At 36.9% G+C, this 19,765-nt stretch overlaps 1 long non-coding RNA gene across 1 annotated transcript; it reads left to right on the plus strand.

Moving 5' to 3' along the window:
* The first annotated feature begins 16,387 nt into the window (after positions 1–16,387).
* Positions 16,388–17,417, plus strand: LOC118435480. The gene is made up of 2 exons (XR_004834788.1): positions 16,388–16,538; positions 16,710–17,417. It is a non-coding gene; the product is annotated as an uncharacterized LOC118435480 (long non-coding RNA).
* Positions 17,418–19,765: the final 2,348 nt, after the last annotated feature.

Below are 19,765 nucleotides of genomic sequence, written 5' to 3' on the forward strand. Positions count from 1 at the left end.
TTCTCCTCTCACCCGCAAGTAAGTGGGTCTTCTCTATACTTTCTCCAGGGATTCGCGCTCCCTATATCGACCCGAATTTCGGATTGGACATATTAGGAGATCCTCTCACATTTAAACAAATTGAATTGATTGGGCATACACAAGAGTTGGTCTACCCAAGCGAAGCTGGAATTTGTAGGAGAAAAAAATGATTTCACTTTTGCGAAAGAGAAAAGAAAAGGGTTACGGTTAGTGCTATTGTTTTGCGCAGTGGTGGTGGTGGATAAGTTCATTAGGGAAATAACCGTTTCCTTTCATTCTGTAGAAATTGCCCTGTCGGCTGCTGGTTGGTTGGTTTCGAAGATAAGATGCGATAAGCCCTCATAACCGTAGAGAAAAAGTGTTACTGTTATTATCTTTCGTTCCTCCTCTCTCTCTCTCTCTCTTTGTACTTCCGACTAGTCTATACACTACCCGGTTTTAGGTATTTCTTGTCGGGACATGAATCCCGTTTGTAAATATGTACGTATCAGAGAGGGAAAGGAATGTTCTCACCGAGGGGAAAGTTGGCTATGGGTGGTCCATGGTATATTTGAAATTTCAGAATTTTCATTTTGCGCTATATCTTACTTCACTTTTACTACATGGCTTGTGTGCTACTACGTACGTACGAGCACCGAGTTATTCTGAATGGAGGAGGAAGAAGACCAAGAAACATATTTAGTTTTGGAAGACGAGTTTTCTCTCCAGCTTATTGTATCTCTTTCCTAATAGCCTTTCGAGTAAATCTCCAACTTCTTCGTCTTCTTTGAGGCGTAGGGAACATAACAGTACCAATTTAAAAAGGGAGCAACTCAGCAATTTCCAACAGAACAATTTATATTTCCCGACTTTCTCGCAGTTATGCTTTATGCCAAAAATGCACAAATATTTTAATCGCTCCCCCCATTCTTTTTTGGTGAAAGAAGTGAAAGAATTATTTTTTTCTTCGTCTTCTGTTATTTATATTTATCCATCTTGGTCACACTCCTCTGCATGTAAGTGATACGTACAAGTGTAGACTCGTATGTGAGGCAGCAGCTCATCTATTCTCCAAGGATGAAGGTGTACAAGGAGCAGATTTAGGCTTAGACTGAGAAAATCCGAATCGGATTTCATTTCAAATTCTGTAAGCCTAGGATTTTTCTATTTTCTAAACGCGAGCAAACAACGGTCATTTCGGAGCACATTGTTCTTTACGATGCTCTCGGGAGGTGTTGTAAGAGGCATTCTGTTCAAAATTTAACACTACTACACATTTTGCCACCTGAACAACAAAAACAACCAGAGTCTCCCCGTCAGTCAGCCAAGGTATATAATCAGTTTTCTTAGGAAATCTTGGTGGGCATCTCGTCTAAAGTCTAGTCTAGCCAGCAGCCCATATTTATACAACAAACTAACGTTACATGCATCTCCTGTCGACGTTAAGATGTATGTACCTCTCTTCTACTAGTAGGTAATTCAATTCTTGGCAGGAATTTCACCAGCCAAAAAGATCCTCCCAGCATCAGCAGCAGCGACTTTATTTCTTCTCCACTATTATTTCACACATTATAATTAAAAATACAAAATTCGTAGCATGAGTACTTATTCAACCATCTATGTAAAACACAATGGGATGGAACTCGATTTATTTTTTCTTCCCTTTTCATAAGGAGACCTTGACTTGACAGTGATACTGATTTGTGTTGATTGTACTCAAAATTCAGTCAGTTTATAATTATTGCCGTGTGGATTCTCTATCTTGGGAGAGATTGCTCATTAAATTAGCCACCACCAAAGAACAGCCATTCTTGCTCGAATAAATATTAACAGAATCACTCCCTCCGGCCAATACACATTCGTATGCATTTATTTGTACCTCAGTCATCAGAGGATTTATAACGTATGTGTGTAGCTCCAAGCCATGGAATTGGCTCCATTTCAGAAAGACGTTCAATTATTGTTATCTCAACAGGTTTAAAACTGCCATGATACACAACAATGAGCAAGTGAAATGGGCCATGCATCCATAATGAGATGACATGACGGACATTTTATAATATTTTAGTCCCTATTTCTTATTATTCTTCTATACCTAGAGGTGAATGAGTAAGTTTGGTTCTTGTTGTTTTTTGGGTGAAACGCCCATTAGTCTTCCCTTCTAACTATTATCTTATTCAGGACACGTTTGCTCGTTTTTGTAGTAATGGTCAACTAAATGTATGTACATGTAGAAATTGTGCAGGATATTTTGTACTTAAAGTCATCCAGGACTGCCAAGGTCTCTATATTTTCTTGTCTGATACATCATCTCATCATCATCATGATGCCAATTGTCTGGTATAAAAACTCGCTCAAAATTTGATGTTAATCTGAAATAATTGAGTTCAAAAATGGTGTTCGAAGTTAAAACGAACGATGAGAAGACAGAGCGAGTCGATTGATGGGGGAAGATGATGGTGTATTATCTATTATGAATTTATGTAGGTAGACCCTGTAAAATTATTATTGAGAAAAGGTGATCATATTTTGATGAGATGGACACACAAATACGGACAGATACTAAAAAAATGAGTAAAACTGACGTAATATATAAATTGCGAGTAATTTGCGTGACTCTGTGTAGGCCGATTCATTTTGTACTGGAGGAGATGGTTGGTGGAATTGATTTTATCGGTGTGGAATGGCTAGCATAACAACAATGTAATATTTCGTAATGGCGATCGTAATAAGTAAGACACGTTCTTCGGTCTTGTTGTGAACCACCACAAGCCGAATAAAATTAAGGGTTTGTTTTATTATATGCCTATTCATTTCTTGTGGGCTCTCAAGTTGTTAAGTTGGTTTGGTTTTTGAGTAGATTTATACTTGGATTTGTTGGATAGTAGACCCGCAATAAAATAATAATGTTCACAATAAGGATACAAAGTGGTCGTAAAGGAGTCATAATCCAAACCCAAGTACAAATTAGTGCAGGTAATGAAACATAAAGTTAAAGGTTTGTATGTATACTCTTCTGCGCCTCGAGCACGAGAAGAATTTATTTCAAGATGTCAATCATTTCTGGGGCTAAATGTATTTCTTTTTTGCCCAAATCATTTCGAAATTAGGCTGAATTTCTTCCGTTTTTGTGATAATGATTTACTAAAATGGCTGCGTTGCTGTTGGGCGATAATAATAATTGTACGATGTATGTATGTACGTGGTGGTAGAGAGATAGCGTTTACGTAATGGACATAATGGCCCACGTAATCTCCTGGTTGGTTGAGCGTTGGACAGGTAAAAGTAAAAAAGGAGTGAGTAGCAGTCGTAATGGCATTAACACGAGTGGATGGAGAAACAACATGAAATGGTCATAACTTATTTTGTCCTGTCCACTATTTTTCTCAACATCTTGAACCCAGACCAGCCAACCTCCTGACTTCTCGTATCACAATCTTGCCTCACCTTATTTTACCTGGTCGTTCGTGGCAAGTTGTAATTCTCAACAGTTAAGCTTTGCCTATTCCAAGTCTCTCTATATGCTTATAATCGGTTCACAATGTTGTATAATTTTTGGGAATGGCCCATCATACGAGACATTTATTTAGGATGGAATGGATACAAAAAATAACTGACTGACTGAGAAGAAGAACACACCAACCAAACTTCATCTTCATCTCGTAGATACTAAAAAAAAGTAAAATGTAAATGTACATATTCTGTTATGGAGAATGGTTGGATTGGTTGGTTGGCTGCAAACAAACGGCTTGTAACTAACTCGTTATTTCTCTCCTTACTACATTTATGGTTAAATTTATTTTATGCAGGCCAGCCCAAGAAGAAGAATAAGGAAAGATTATCATTATTATTATCGTGGTCTCCTCTCCTTCTTTTGAAGATTCCGTATGTATCACAGGGCTGCATCGGATTGGATGAATGGATTACATTAATTAATCGCAATTTTATGCATTAACGCAGCACCAACAGAATTATTGGGCAGGTGGCCAATCTCTGAAAAGTGGGATGAACCAGTTGAGAAACAAATTCTATTAATTATTATGATCCTCATCATTTTTTAATTGGTGTCATTCTCACAAGAAGAAACTTATTAACGGGCAGGAATTTGGAATAATTTAATACGAATAATTTAAGAGGAAATGGTTTAAAAATTTTGAAGCATCAATTTAAAGTGGTTAGACATCTGTTTCTCATTCGTGTAGATATTTGTGAAGGTTGTAGAGGTATGAAGGTACGAGGAAAGGAAAAAAAGTAGTCGGGGTTGTTTTGACGTTGAAATTGATTCTCTCTGGATTATCATTACGATCATTGGATATTGGCATTCCTGCCGTGTTTTACAATTCAGAGAGCCACTTCAAGCATCAGACAAACGGTCGTAATTTATCTGGAGAGAGGGAATTAGAATTTCATTTTTCATGTGGAGAAGAGATCCATTGTTGTTTTTGGTTGGTAGGGTTTAACGTCGAGGTGTCAAGTTGGAGAGTTTTTGGATTATTAAAATCAGCTAAGATTGGTGGATGGGACGCCAGAAATTTGGTTATTTGTTAAATAGATATGTACGGACGGATGTTATTTTTGTCTGGTATTAACGGGGTTTCGGGCTGGATAGGATTTTTTTCAGTGGATTTTTGAGCAGATAAATATATGTGGGACAAGGAATGGAGAGGAAGCGTGTAGTAATCTGACTTGATGGAATTGCCAGCAGTTAGATAGAATGTTTCCAATATTGGATGGCAGGCGGAGGAGGAGAGGATGTGTGACATTTGGAGGAAATGGCTTCCTCTCCAAATTCAGTCATTTCTATTCTCCCTTTCCATCCAAATACATCACATCACTGACTCCATTATGGGACAAATACTTTCCATTTCGTTCGGTACGAGAGGTTTGGATTGACTAAATATATAAGTCGGTGGTGGTAGTATTTGTATATATGTAGTAGACTCATGTAGAAGAAAAATTGTCCAGTTGGGTTATATAAAATTTTCGAAATAAAAAATTCCAAATAAAATTTGTAATATGTTCAAAAACCGTATCATATTTTTAAGAGGATTATTCCCGAAACAAGTAAGTATAGCAGATCAAAGAAAAACATTTTAGATTAGATGAAAGGACATTTCTTAATATCGGCATCGAAGGATTGATCATGGATTTTGAGACGACAAAGTCAAAATTGCTTCATTTTCATGTCCCCATTTGTAGAAATGTTGAAGTATGGTATGCATTCAAAATTCAAATTGGATCCAGCCACGATCAGATCAACTGCTATATTGCCTAAGTAGTTGCCGGTGGTGGTGGTGCCACCGGGTAAGTAAGTAGATTGGCATTTTCCTTCGCCATGTCGTCGTCAGTATGTATGTATTATGGACTAGATTGCCAAATACTGCTGGCCTCTGCTGGAATTTCTGGATTTTTTTTTACAAAAAAATGTGAAATTCCATTGTGGTGCAGTATGTAAGAAATTCTGTGATACCACCACCACCACCACTCTAAAGAATAAGCAATATCTGCAAAACGCAATATCAGCACATAACCAATAAGTCTGTCTACTCGGAGAAATAAAAGTAATATTTGAACAACTTGATTTCTGAAGGAATGATATAAAAAATAACAACAATATCACAAAACAAGATATCTGCTGCTGCATAATATTTTCATAAAACGAATAACTTTCATACATTCGAGTGTGATGTCGCCCTTCTCATTTTTTCCCCTTCTGAGGAGACATTATTCTTCATCCGCGGAGATAGTCGTCTATTGCTCCTCAAACTGATCCATATATCAAACCATTCCAGTTTCCATCCACTGTGAGGAGTCCTCGATCCTTTATCTAAAAGCTTTTTGGCTAATGCTTCCACCAAAGTGTGAAGACTTGTAAAAAGTAAAAAGTGTTAAAAACCCCAACCTCGTGGGAGTCTTTTCACTCCTACGTATGTAGAAATGGAGCGATGAGTTAAGTAAGAAGATACAAAAAATGTGGTGTGCATATGACTTCTACTGACAAGAAATGCTATATGTCAAAACTTGTCCAATTTTTACATTTGTACGAATCGGAATTCAAAATCATATTTAAATTGGTGAACTTGAGAGTCGAAATTAAAATTGATGCAAAATTGGCAATTATTTCAGTGTATCAAGATGCATTGCCTTTATCAGCAGATTTGTAGGGAGAAAGTCAAAGAGAAAGCATGAGAACTTTGTTAAGGGTGACGTTCTCCAGTTTTCGAGCTCGAGTCGCCCTCTGGCCACTTTCTTGGCAAGCTTTCACCCAAAAATGGAGAAGGAGTTTAGTGCGCGTAGGGTTGGGTAGGAGGTGGTGGCGTGTAACCAATTCCGACTCGGCGTCACTTGCAGAGATCGTCCCCTTTTTTCATCCTTTGTGCATGCATCTCCTTTGGCTGCCATCATGGTTTTAAAATGAAATGGATCTTTTTAATACAAATAGAAACTCGGCAACACAAAATACATAAATTCAGACTTTTATGAATTTCAAGTAAAAATGCAAATTCTCAAAGTGCAATTTTTCGTTGTAAGAGTTACATAAAATTTTACATGAACTAGTTTCTGTTGCATGAAAGAAATATGTAATGTATGGCCTCCAGTAAATACTTGAGGTACATTCCTCCACCTTCCTGGTGGGATGCCAAGATTTGGCACTAATTGCACTCTGATTATGATAATGGTGAAGCAGATGATTCTTCGTGAGTATGATCTAATGGAGGAGGGAGATTAAAACGAAAAGGTATCCATCCACTAACTGCACAGGTGAGGTTAATTTGTGTTGAAGGAAAAAAGGGTTAAAAAATTGTGACAAAGACAAACCGACCTCAGAATCCAAATCCATGCAGGCCCGTCGTCTCTCTTATAATTCTCGAGGGTTGGGTCTCCCTCTATTTCATTGTCATTGCCACCTGAATACCTGAAGGAGCCATTTCGTTCCATCATTATCTGCGTAATCTCTCTCGAAAAACCGGTCTCACCCATCCATCTGACCGAGATGTACGTAATGACGTCCCTGATTCTTCCCAAGTTCTTTCCTTGTTAGGAAAATGTGTAAGAAGACAGGGTCTCGTCTTCTCGACGAATCGTTGCAGCGATCTGACTGGAATGGCCGTTTCATAATTAAACCAACCTTCCGTCTAACCTGGTATTCTAAGCGGTGGGTGGTGGGAGGAATCAATTGCTAATTTTTTAATTTAGTAAATTTGCTAAACATTTCCTCAATCGTAGCTACATAACTATAATAAAAGGATTAGGAAGCATTGAAAACTTATTTTGGTGGAGTGAACCTTCCCATTACTATACGACATCCAACCCGTAAAATTTATTTCAATTTGTATATTCTTTATATATAATACGTTTAAAGCAACTAAATTGTTATAATCGTATTTTGTTTAAACATTACACTACCATACACTCGATGGCTGACCTATCTGATGTTTGTTATAAGTATATTAATCATTTCCAAATCTACAATTTGTCGTCAAACTTGCGAAACTTTCTAAAAACTAAAGTCTCTATTTTTCTACCAGAAAATACAGAATAATCATCTTCTCAAACTACAAAAATCCCGTAAGAAAAAATGGTACAAAATCTCCCACCCCATAACCACCAAAAAACAGACGCGAATATTTCGCCACCCTGCAACGAAACAACATGTACGAAAAAGTGGAGAAAGTCATTCCGCATTTCCATCTCATTTGTCAATTTCTCATCCTTAATACCAAACCTCCTCCTCCTCCATCAGAGCGAAAAAAGTCTGGCTGGGAGGTTTCTTCTCCTGCTTTTTGTCTAATCTCCGCAATCATTCAATCAGCCTGTAATCCTGATAGTATTCTCATTATCTCTAATGACACGGGATGCGAAGAGACGACGAGATGATGTCGTCCTCTGCCTGGATCACTACCCGCATTTCAATTCCTTCTCCTGCTTCTTTTTTATCCAATCCAATTCAATCCAGTCCACCCGACATAATTCAATCCAATTCTATTCCAAGCTCATACATGTTTTCGTAGATGAGACTCATCCTCAGGCAGAAGGCTAAAGTAAATTCACTCCAGAACGGCTGGAGAAGAAGGACTCAATAATTCAATCAGATCAGAATGAATGAAACAGTGACACACAGCAGTGCAGAACAGATCACTGGATTGGATTGGATGGGATTGATTAAGTTTTCAATTCTATGAATGTTTCCGGCTTCTGATTAAATTTTGACAAAAAGTTAGAAAAGTTCGACTATTTGAAATCATACAATTTAAATGACAATATTTTTGAAAAATCAGAAAAAATCAATCACTGACAATTAACATTTTTTATATAGGGATTCTATGAATGTTTCAGTCTTCTGGTTAAATTTTGAAATCAAAAAAGTTCGACTTTGTAAAATCATGTTTTAATGACAAAATTTCTGAATATATTTTTTAACTTGCAAAAAATCGATCCCTGCAGACAATTAACATTTTTTTATCAAGGGATAAAACACCGCATAATTTTTACCAGATTATACATTCAAGAAACATTCGTGTTTACCCCATCCCATTGTTTTCCTCGGCATTTCCATCACTAACCATAACTTAAATCCTACTTTGCATAAATTTGCGGTTAAGATTACACCAGGGAAAAAAAGATGTGTCAGTCATGCAGCCGAGATTAGATCAAGTAAATAGTAGTGACTGACTAGAAATGTACGACTCGTTTGAATAATTGCAGAGACAAAGTGGCAATTTATATGGAGATGAGTGTCTAAAAATTTAATGCAAATATAACAATGGTGGTTCGTCGTGATGAGGAGATTTTCCTGGGTTTTACAGAAATAAATTATTGTCAGAATACATACATACAAATTTAAGTAATTTTGGTGGAATGAGATACTACGTAAATACGATTGGTTTTGGATTTCTGAAACATTCTGTGCAATCTGTGACTCTAAATTCGATACAAATAGCGAGACAAACAAAAAAACTAAATTTTTTGCATCCGGTCAATTTACTTGGCTCAGAGGAAATAATGGTGGCGGACAAGAATTAAGTTTTATCCCAACAAATTATTCGTCTCTCCGTGTATGTGCACGCCCACTAATTGTTCAGTTCCTGGGGGAGAAAGTAGAGAGAGACTTTTAGCCTGGAATTGTTTGTCTAAAAGAGAACAGAGACCAAACCAGGCCGTGTACGTGCGTAGTTCATGTCAATTCGATTGAATTTTTATCCAATTTCCTCTCCAATTGTCTTTGTCCTCGCTCTGCCTCTCCCTTAATTTGACTTTGGTTGGTCTTCCACTGTGTACATATGTATGTCCTCTGGCTTTGTTTTACTTTGTTTGTCCTCGTGTCTTCTTTGGGAGATGAGTAAAGCTGAATAAAGTAAAGTTAGAAAGGGAAGCAACCAAGCAAACTTCTAAATTGACTCTGCGCTCAATTGACATTTTCTCTCGGTCTTCCTCCCACTAATCCTCCGACCGAGTCGACTTTGCTTTGACCAGATACAATATACGAGTACGTACGTAGGAGAAAAGACAAAATGGACCAAGTTGCATCACATCACAATCTACGCATTTATTCTTCTTCTCGCCAAACAAACAAAGTAAGTTTGTATGTTTAAGCTTCTTCCGACATGACTTGGATGGTTTGGTGGAAGGAGAGAAAAAGTAAATTTGATCAGGGAAAATGTTTGCTTTTGGTAAATATAAGAAAATTCCTAAATTTACGAAGAATCGTGTTCACAAGATTTTTGGATATGTAGTAGTAGAAGATTTATTTGCAGCAAATTCATTAATATAATATTTAATATTCAAAAGAGCACTCGAATTAAACCCTGTTCAACAATATAACATATTTTTTCCCTGTTTATCTGTAAGCGAACTATTGAACTTTGCAAAGATTCACAAAAGTTACATAATTGTGAACAAATTTTAAAAAATACTAAACTTTTACATTAAAATTATCCTGCTGTACTTTTCCACTAATGAAATAAATTAATTTGGACTCCATTTCCCTGCCTGTCACTCACCTGCTGACTTATGTATCACATCGAATTCCGTGAGAGTTGTTTTAAAAATTCAGTGTTGTTTTAAAAACCGGTGAAGTCGAGGTGACATGAGGAACAGATTTATTGACAAAATTATAATAATGTTGCATCATTTGGTCGGTTGGTCTTAGAAAAGATTTCAAAACTTTGCCAAAAGAATTACCCGAAACGCGACAATGAGCAGGAGACAAGGCTGGACAGGAGATTTATGTAATGAAATGACGCAAAGACACGGAGATTGAATCAGGTTTTTCCTTATCTGATCAATGTTTCGTCGTGGTTGGTTTGTCTCGTTGTCACCAAATGGGTGACATTTCCAACCGAGATTTGCATGCACAGCATTTTTAAAAGACATTAGCATTAGGGTGAAAAATGACCAGTGTCAGATTAATTATGGAATGGGAGGGTATCAGGAATGGTGAGTGAGCCAATGCGATTGTGGAATTTGGAAAAATGCGTAGAATTTTAAAAAGTTTGAAAAATCTAAATATTTTTCGAATTTGCTTTGCCAGTTGCTATTTGAGGTAATTTTTACTTGATTTTATAGATAATTGCGAGCTTTCAGCAGATCAGGAACAAATTAGTTTGAACAAAAATAAATAAAATATTGCTCTTCTTTAATTTGAAATTTAAAACATAATAAACATAAAGTTAATATTGGAAATTGTCAAATGAGGATGTATAACGCTACTAAAGATATATTTAAATACATCAAAGTAAAAACAAGTATACGTCAGGTACGCTTTTCATATCAGGGAAATGTTACTGAAATTGGTCAAAAATGAAATTGAACTAATTCTTTTAAAATTGCACAATTTGCAACTTGCATGCCAAACCTTCTCTCTAATACCACCCACCACTTAATCGGGCTACATTTAAATGAGATTTCTCTCTCCCATGTTTTCAACCCATTAGATGTCTGGCTAAATTACTGTCGCATTCGGAAATGAGAGAAACATTGCTGCATTGAAACGGTGGGTGAAATCTTTTGAGGAATTTAGAGTAGAATTTTGCATGTGAGATGAGAATGGAGATAATTGCGAAATGTTGCCGTTTAAAGAGGGTTGATTTTGGCATTGGAATTCCTTTCCTTCATTCGCTTGAGGGTTAAAGTACAGGCGAAGTTGAACGAAAGGGTTTATTGATCGATCTACCAACATTTCGTGAACTAGCAGACTACAAGAAAACGACTAGAGAGAGAGCCTCTGTCTACGAGAGGAAAAGTCGTGGCGTCCATCTCACTTTCCTCTCCGTTTTTTATGGCAAGTTATCTCGGGTGACGATCTCTTTGCTTGCTGGGCTGGTTTCTGGTGATCTCTTCAAGCTTTACATGCATTACATAGAATGAAGGATGGACCAAGTTGCAAACTTTAAATAATTCGTGTTAAATGTACAGAATTTTATGAATTATATTGGAGAAAGTTAGCATGGAGAAAGCACTTTGATGTGCAGTTATAGCGTGGTGTTAAAATTATTTTACGAGAAAACAATGATAAGATGCAGTAAAATTCATAAATTACATAACACTTTACGCTAATAGTTTATAATCTTGCCAAAAAATTGCACCATTTGCACAATTTGTCCGAGAAAATTTAGAGTTTGAGATTTCCTCAACTTACAACGTATCAACGTGCATAAGAATTAAAAGAAAATTAGACTCCAGTACTGCACTTCTCCACTTTGAAAATGTGCATGTGCACCTAGTTTTACTAGTTTTTGTTGCATTTTTATGAACTGCACTATGTGTGAACATGTCATTTCCGTTTGTACAAACTGCATGTTCGAGACGCGGAGGAGGGTTATTTTCTCCGTGTGTTTATATATATGTAAAAGTGGCAAGAGTTTTATTGGCCAGTTTATGAGTCTCGTATTACACAAAGTGAACATCACATTTTACTATAAAACAATAAACAACCACTTAAGAGTAGACGAATAGCCGACAGTAACCAAACCACCAGCAGCACCAGCACCAAGCAACATCGATACATATACAATACTTACCTAAATCGCAACTCTTCGAACTGCAGCTATGCACCCCATCAAATACTTAAAACCTCGCAACCTCACCCAATGCAACGACCACATAAAAATAAATGCCACACTTTTTCCCCGCGTATAAAAATGATATAAAACACATTAAAACACTACAAAATTTTATCTTAATTGACCATGCACCCAATGAATACGAGGCAAATTAATGACTACTTACATTTAAAGATGACGGCATCATGGGGTCAAGACTTCAAGTTCATTAATAATTTTTATATGATTAATTACTGCATTTTGAAGTAAATCAGATTATTTTCAAAATTTAAAAATACAATTTTGACACCAAAATTCTGCCTAATTTCGACCCTTCCTCTTTGCGCATCCTCCCAAGAATGAGGATAACGTCGAAATAAATCAATTTCATTATTGTATCATGAAATAATTTGTTATCAGTTGGACGTTTTATGTACTCGTATAGCCAAGAAAAGTGGGATTGCCGCAGGGTGGGTGGATTGGTTGGTTGGTGTGGATGGATGGATGTAGAAATTTTTTGTATCAGGATTTTTGATTCTGGATTGGATTAGGTCACGTTTTCTTACACAAATAATAAGAAGAAGAAGGTGGGATGAAGCTGCTGCTGGTGGAGACGGTCGGTTGAGCAGATATGTAGCAGAACAATGATGATGAGTGCGTATGTACAGGATGCCATCAATTTTACGAAATGGTTGTAGTTGAACATTCATATTCATATATTTATGAATATGACCAATGTAATACATGGTTAGATCATGAGTCGAAGGTAGTAATGAGATTCCTGTTTGCTTTGTTGTACTTTAAGGGTGTAATCTGATCGAAATTTTATCAGTTTAATTTCAGCGAGAGAGCAAGGAACGTCGGCAATAAAGGGGGCATTTTTTGTACTAATTTTGTCAAAAATCAAAAAATAGTTACAATTATGGTTGGAACTGTGACCTTAAAAATTAAAAAATATCTGTGACTGATTCCTGAACCTGACCTAGACATTGACCCTTGGCTTAAAAAAGTTTGCATTGTTTTGTCATAAAAATTTGGTGTATTATTGGGACAAAAAATTTATGGGGTTAAAAAAACCGAAAGTGGCAATAGAAATCTGTAATGTTATGTATTAGCAGTTAGTGTGGTACATAGTTAGTTAACAAAGAATTTGAAACAGTGATTTTTTGTGCATTTATTTATGACTTGTTCAAGAAGAAGGAGGAAAACCCTTCCAAGAAGGAAGGATGGATTGGCTATTGGATGGACGACACTGATTCTACTGCTGCTGAGAAAGGAAAAGGTAAAAGGAAAGGGTTCTGTTCTCTGCTTTATTTTAAATACATGGCGAACGACCAAAAACGGATGGGATCTTGTTACACAAAAGATTGAAATAGAGTCATAAACTGTGTCTCAATTTGGTCACTACTGGTCGGTCGTAACAAATAATGTCGCTTTCTACGAGGTACTTTTCTCCCCTGAAAGGGAAATGAGTTATGGAATTTAAAATAATGATGATAAATTTAGAAGAATTTAATTTCACAAAAGTGACGGAAAAATATGCATCGATGTTATATCTATGATATTTTTTTAAAATAATCTTTTGCAAATTTACAAAATCGGCTTTTAAATATTCCTAATTTTATTTTATTTTTTACCAACTATTTACACTACAATTCTGCCACGGAAATACGTATTTCTCCCCGATTTAATATGTACAACAACGCAAAACTACATACATGCACACATTGTATACGTATTATTATTATAAAGTTCGGCCGTACCAACCATGGAAAAAATACCATTTATTATTATGCCTCTCCTTAAATGGGAACTTCTCACGGCATAAATTTTTCCAATGAATCACATCACGTCACGAAGTTTACTCCATTTTTAAGGTATTTGTTAGTTACCTATAGCGTGTCCAAAGCTAGTTATGCACGGTTGTCTAATAGCCGTTGTTCCGTAGTAGATTGGCTGTTTGGTCCCCAATATTGCGGCCACTATCTGGAAGCTAATTAATACAGACATTGTTGTATTATGAGACATTGCCTTCTTCTCCAGAGGAAAAAATACTCATATTATTTTTGACGTAATGTAATGTCCTCTTTTTTGTAGAGGACGAATAATCCATCATTTATTTCTTACTTATGGAAGCTCCGCATTTCATCGCACTTTGCATGGACCATTGTCAATTTGAATTCATTCATTCATGAATTTATAGCAGCGACAACATTATTATTATGAAGTCCGGTTCCTTAACCTTTTTCTACCCCAGCGATCATTGACTTTTGACTTACGCACGCTTTAAACCAGAGACAGAACATGAATAAATTTTTGTGTTGTTTTACTTTAACCAGGACTCGCATAATGCACCATTAAACGTGTCGGTACGCTTTGAGAAGAATAGTCAATAATATAAAATAGGAAGGAATGCAATGCAATGGTGTATATTTAAATACATAGGTAAGTAATTATTATTAGTGGGACACATGCATGCATACTTTTAATGTCTTCTCGTGTCATTACCACCACAACGACTGCTCAGACGGCAAGTATTGATTGAACAAGTTGATAGTTTAGTTTGTTGGATTTTGTTAAGTGAAAAGAGCAGGAATTGATTTAATGGATTCCAATGAAGGCGTTTTCATGTCACCGACAGCGTACAAATTATTCGACTTCCTCACTCAATTCTATTCATAAATCAATTCGTGGTCCATATTCCATATGTTCTTCTCTCTGAGTGAAGTAGTAGTAGTAGAATTTAGTAGTACTTTACTTGTGCATAATGTAAGTGATAATGCAATTGGGGTCATAAAACGTGTGAATTTAACAAACTTTATTACATAAAAAATGTGCACGAGACACAAGCTAATAATTTATTTTAAATTTTGCAGAATCCAACAATTTTCCTACCGGGTAACATTCATTTTACCCGAATTTCACTACCGCCCGTTATTCAGACTGTCCTCGTCGTCGCCCTCCTATTTCCTGTCTTAACGCAGGCAATCCAATCCATTCAACCCACCCGTGTCTTCTTGGGGAGAGAGACTCGACTTCCATTACGACGAGTGTGTGAGTCTGTAATTTCATAAACTAGTTCTTGCACATTTCAAAAAGCAGTCGTCGGTTTGAATGTGCTACAGTACGAGTACGTGCATATGTATGTATTTACAATTACGTAATTCCTCTCATATTACAGGCAAACTAATCCTGAACGAGGGGAACGACGACGACGAAACTCGTGTAACCAACAACCTCGCGTCTTTTATTAAGAATCCAAATCTATGTATCCAACCCTACCGCACCACCGCCAACACCAAGACCGACATTTCGAAAAGGAGCTAGCTGGTCGCTTACTTACTTCTACTGTAGCCCAATAATGGTGACTAACTAACTAATGGAGTAGAAAGAAAGGGCATAGAATATCATGGCACGAAATGAGGGGGATAGGCCATCCTACACAACCAACAACTTTCCTCTCTTCTAAACCAAAAGTTATACATTTCTTCTTTATAGAACTACCACTGACTGCGCTACAACTAACGAATCTCACTCACTCATCCATAATCTAATCCTATTGTAGTCTTGGATTTAAGTATGTGATGCAGACTGCATTGTTGTTCTCGTAACGTGTAGCGTACCAGGCTGCATAAGTTTTTACTTATGTGCATATACACGTCTAAACCATGAGTCTCGATTCTTGCACACAGCTCTGAAATTGGTTGTGGGTTTCGTTCACATCATTGTAATATTAATTGGAGATAGCATCTCGTACAAATACATGGGCACCCTTCCTCAACAACTGAGCATTGTTTGGGTCATGTGTGGTGCAGATAAAAACACTTGCTTCTCGTTAAAAAAAGAAGTGTGAAGCAGTTACGTACATAAGTTTGAATTGTTTAAAAAATATCAAAAATCATACAGTGCGGAAGAAGAAGAAGACAAAGATCGTGCCAAGATATGTACTTGTTCTTGTGGTAAGAGATTAAAATCAAAGTTCAAAAATTGGGCACAATTTATAAACCCGAGTATTTCGATAGAATGAGGTGTGGACGAAATTCAATTAAGCGATTTGATCTCAACTTTCCTCAATGTGCTCGGTCGGGGTTCCATTATTCCGCTCGGTCGTCTCTCTCTCTCCCCGTTTGTGGGTCCATCTTAAATATTGAATTCGGTCTGGTTGGTTTTGAATTAGGTATTCAGTTATTCAGCCGGACTGGAATGGAATGGCTTCATGAAAGAAATAAAGAAAGAGCGAGGGCCAGCAGAAGAGAGCTGAAAGTTGGCTGGGTATGTACGTCTGTAATGTGCCCTGTTTTTGGGACTCCCCTTCTTCTTCCTTCTTCATTTCGTGGCATGGCCGATGTGGGTTTTCCTTTACGTTACTTCCTACCAAATGGAAATGTACACCCTCAGTCTCAGTCGCCCTTCACTACTTTCCTCGCCAACAACAACGAGAAAAGTTGGCTCAGTTTAAATAAGAAAGTCGAACGAGGGATTAAAGAGAGAAAAAAGGTTTGTTTATTTTTCTATGAATTGAGGTGTTCGTAATCCGATCTGTTTCTTTTTCGTGGTGGTGGTTTTTAATTTGCAGGATCGCCAGCCTCCTCTGAGCACTTGTTGAGAGGAGGATTTATTCTAATTGCGGTGAATCTTTGTTAACCTGGCGTAATAATTTTTTTGCAGGTGAGACGACCCGACGACGATCCCGTGATCCTGACGACATCATCATCTCCGCATCAGTTTGAGATTGGAGAAAGTCTGGCCGACTGAAGATTAATGTTTTCGCCGGATCGTATACTGAATGTATCCTGAGTGCTTTATAATATCTCAGGTATACCTTCAATATACGTTACAGGCGAGGACAGTTTCAGCAGTTTGACACGTTGACGAAGGTCCCAACGAGAAATGAGGATGTCCAAATCTGCCGGAAATTGACAAATAAAACAATTAATTTTAAATAAAATATTGAATTAAATTCTTAAGAATGAGTTAGCCGAAGCTTAATATGGTGTTGTCCCAGCTTCACAAACGTTAAGAAGAATACAGCAATTAAAGAATTAGTCGGAATGAGTCAATCAATTATAATGTTGCTAAATATTTTTAAAGTATCGCGTCAGGCGGAATGTTTATTTAAACATTTTTAACTAACTGAGTCACTGGGGTTTATTTATCATGACAATTCCATTCATTTGCTGCGTGCTGACTTAACCATTACATATGTATTAATCTAATGACCTATTGTTTTAACGGATGGTGATGATTATGATATGTTACGTATGCATGTATATAACTATGTCTCATGTAATGTAAAAAGTTCTCCATTTTTTTTTCGTCTCAACAATAAAACGTTCAACATTCCAGAAAAAATAAAAATAAAATGATTATATTAAATTGCTGCTCTAATTTTTAAGCATTTTACAACTGCAATCCTTTCCACTGACCTCATCTTTTCTCATCTGAGCAATAAATCATCTCGTTATTATTATGACGCAAAAAACAAGGCATGATTCCTCATCTCTTGTTATCCAACTGTGTATAGCTAACGACTTAGGATTAATCACCACGCTATCATCAGGGCATGAAAAACAACAAGGATACGAAAATCCATCCCATCTTTTAACATTGTCATCTCTGAAACTAACCCAATTTTTTGCTGGGAATGTCTCAAACAAAGGATTATTATTCACTTTACAACAGCTTTCGCTATGCTTAAAAGTCAAGTTCACCATACATATTTCGTTTATATCTATGCTCGTCTTTTTTTGACATCCAACAATGCACAGATATTCCTAGTACGTACCAGGCATGCGCTTAATAATACCTACTTACATACATATAATAAAGAAAGGGTTGCTTGCCACTACTCCCGAGTTAAAGTTGTCATTGTCATCTTGTCTAAATTGTGGCAAAAAATTGTGGCCTTAAACTTAAGTCGGGTTGTTTGTTAAAGAAGAATAAGATGTTTCAAAAGTCCCCAAAATCTGTGGGATTTAATTTTTTGTCCACATTTCCTTCTTCTTCTTCTTCTCGTACAAAAGTAGTTTTTTTTTGCCGCTGGGGTTTGAAACATTGTTACACATTTTCAGGCTCAACCAAACCAACAGGGATGATCTGAAATGGGACAACATTGAACTTGAAGTCCGAAGGGACCTTCATATTTTTTTCTGGAGGAAATATATGAGGGAGGAAGTCTCACACCACGCCATGCATGCGATACTCATTGCATTCATACAGATGAACATCGTTGTGTTCCTTGTGCTTTCTGTTTTGTTGCTTTAACCAAAGGTAAATATAGATTTGAATGGTTGACATCTGCATCCAATGCGTTACACCATTGTGAGGACGACGACTTAAGAAAAACCGGGCCACATCGTGGTAATATTTCATACAGGAAAATTATGCGAGGAGCATGCAATGCAATCATACTCAAATATTTATACTTTAAAAAATCCTTGTCAAATCAAAATGCCGCAAATCCCCGGGGACGTAAAAATTATGGCGTAATTTTTATTTTTAAGTCGGTCTATAATTATTGCTGAATCATCCACGCTGCGTTTCTGGACTTACTCTCTGTAACAATTGAGTAATTTTGAACAATTGTCACTAAAAAGAAACAATGCCCAGTCCACACCGTCCTGGCGGGATAAGAAAGATAAGAAAAAGACGAGCAAAAAAAGTGGACTCGAACTGGGCCAGCAATTCGACTTAGGTATTATGTAACAGTGGGTGAGCCCTTAAACTATGCCTCATTTATTGTATTGTGTAGCAGATGAGGAGCGGAGATAGATGCACATTTAACAAGAGGGATGGATGCGAGTGGAAGTGTAACAGGGAGTGAGATTATGAAATGCAATGCGTCCATTCATCGCCCATTTTAAAGGGACGCGAGACTTACTTACATGGAATATTACTTCCCTTCAAAGTTGATACGTTTAGTTGGACATTTGCTCTCATTTGTGAAACTTGTGTTTATTTAGGAGGGAAATTTCCTGGTTTGTTTTATTTTAAGAAATATTTATATTAAGGAAAAATTGTTAATAAATTGTGAAGTAATTATTGGAGGAAAGTTTATGGTAAAAAAGTTCGGTACGTATTAAAACATGGGAAGGATTCAAGTTCCAGGTTCTGTATATCATAGCATGAGCAAGGTAAGACTTGAAACAAAATAATGTTGTCTGAATTGTGCAGTTTTTGAAATTTTTACCAGTTTATGAAATTGGAATTTTAGAAAGCAAAATTTAATATTTTTTGACGGGGTGGGGTGTACCCATCATTCCCAGAACGAATGGTACATACATGTAGTAGCCTCGCATGACATTCTGCCGGGGGGAGAAGATGCCGAGAAGGGTGAGAAATGTCAGCCATTTGCTATTACAACTTGAATTCGACGGACCGGTGAGAGCCGGTTGGGCTGAATTTTTGGGTGGCCAGTGTAAGTATACGATATATATGTACGAGTACGTAATGTATTCGGCTAGCAGAATGCACAATCTTACGCGAGAGAATACGTAATGTGCATGTGTTGTCCAGCCGTAAGTAACAAGGCAATGGCATTATCCTAATGAATTCCTTGTTGAATCACTTATCGTTTTCACTCCAACTTTCCATCCACCATGCATTCCCTGCAAAATGTTAGGATAACAACAACAACAGCACACCCCATTTCCAAAAAGGATGTCAGAATAGAATCCAATCTACATTTACATTTCATGCCGAGCAACAATATAAAATTCCAGGCA

Source organism: Folsomia candida, unplaced genomic scaffold, assembly GCF_002217175.1.
Source record: "Folsomia candida strain VU population unplaced genomic scaffold, ASM221717v1 Fcan01_Sc004, whole genome shotgun sequence".
NCBI classification, from domain to species: domain Eukaryota; kingdom Metazoa; phylum Arthropoda; class Collembola; order Entomobryomorpha; family Isotomidae; genus Folsomia; species Folsomia candida.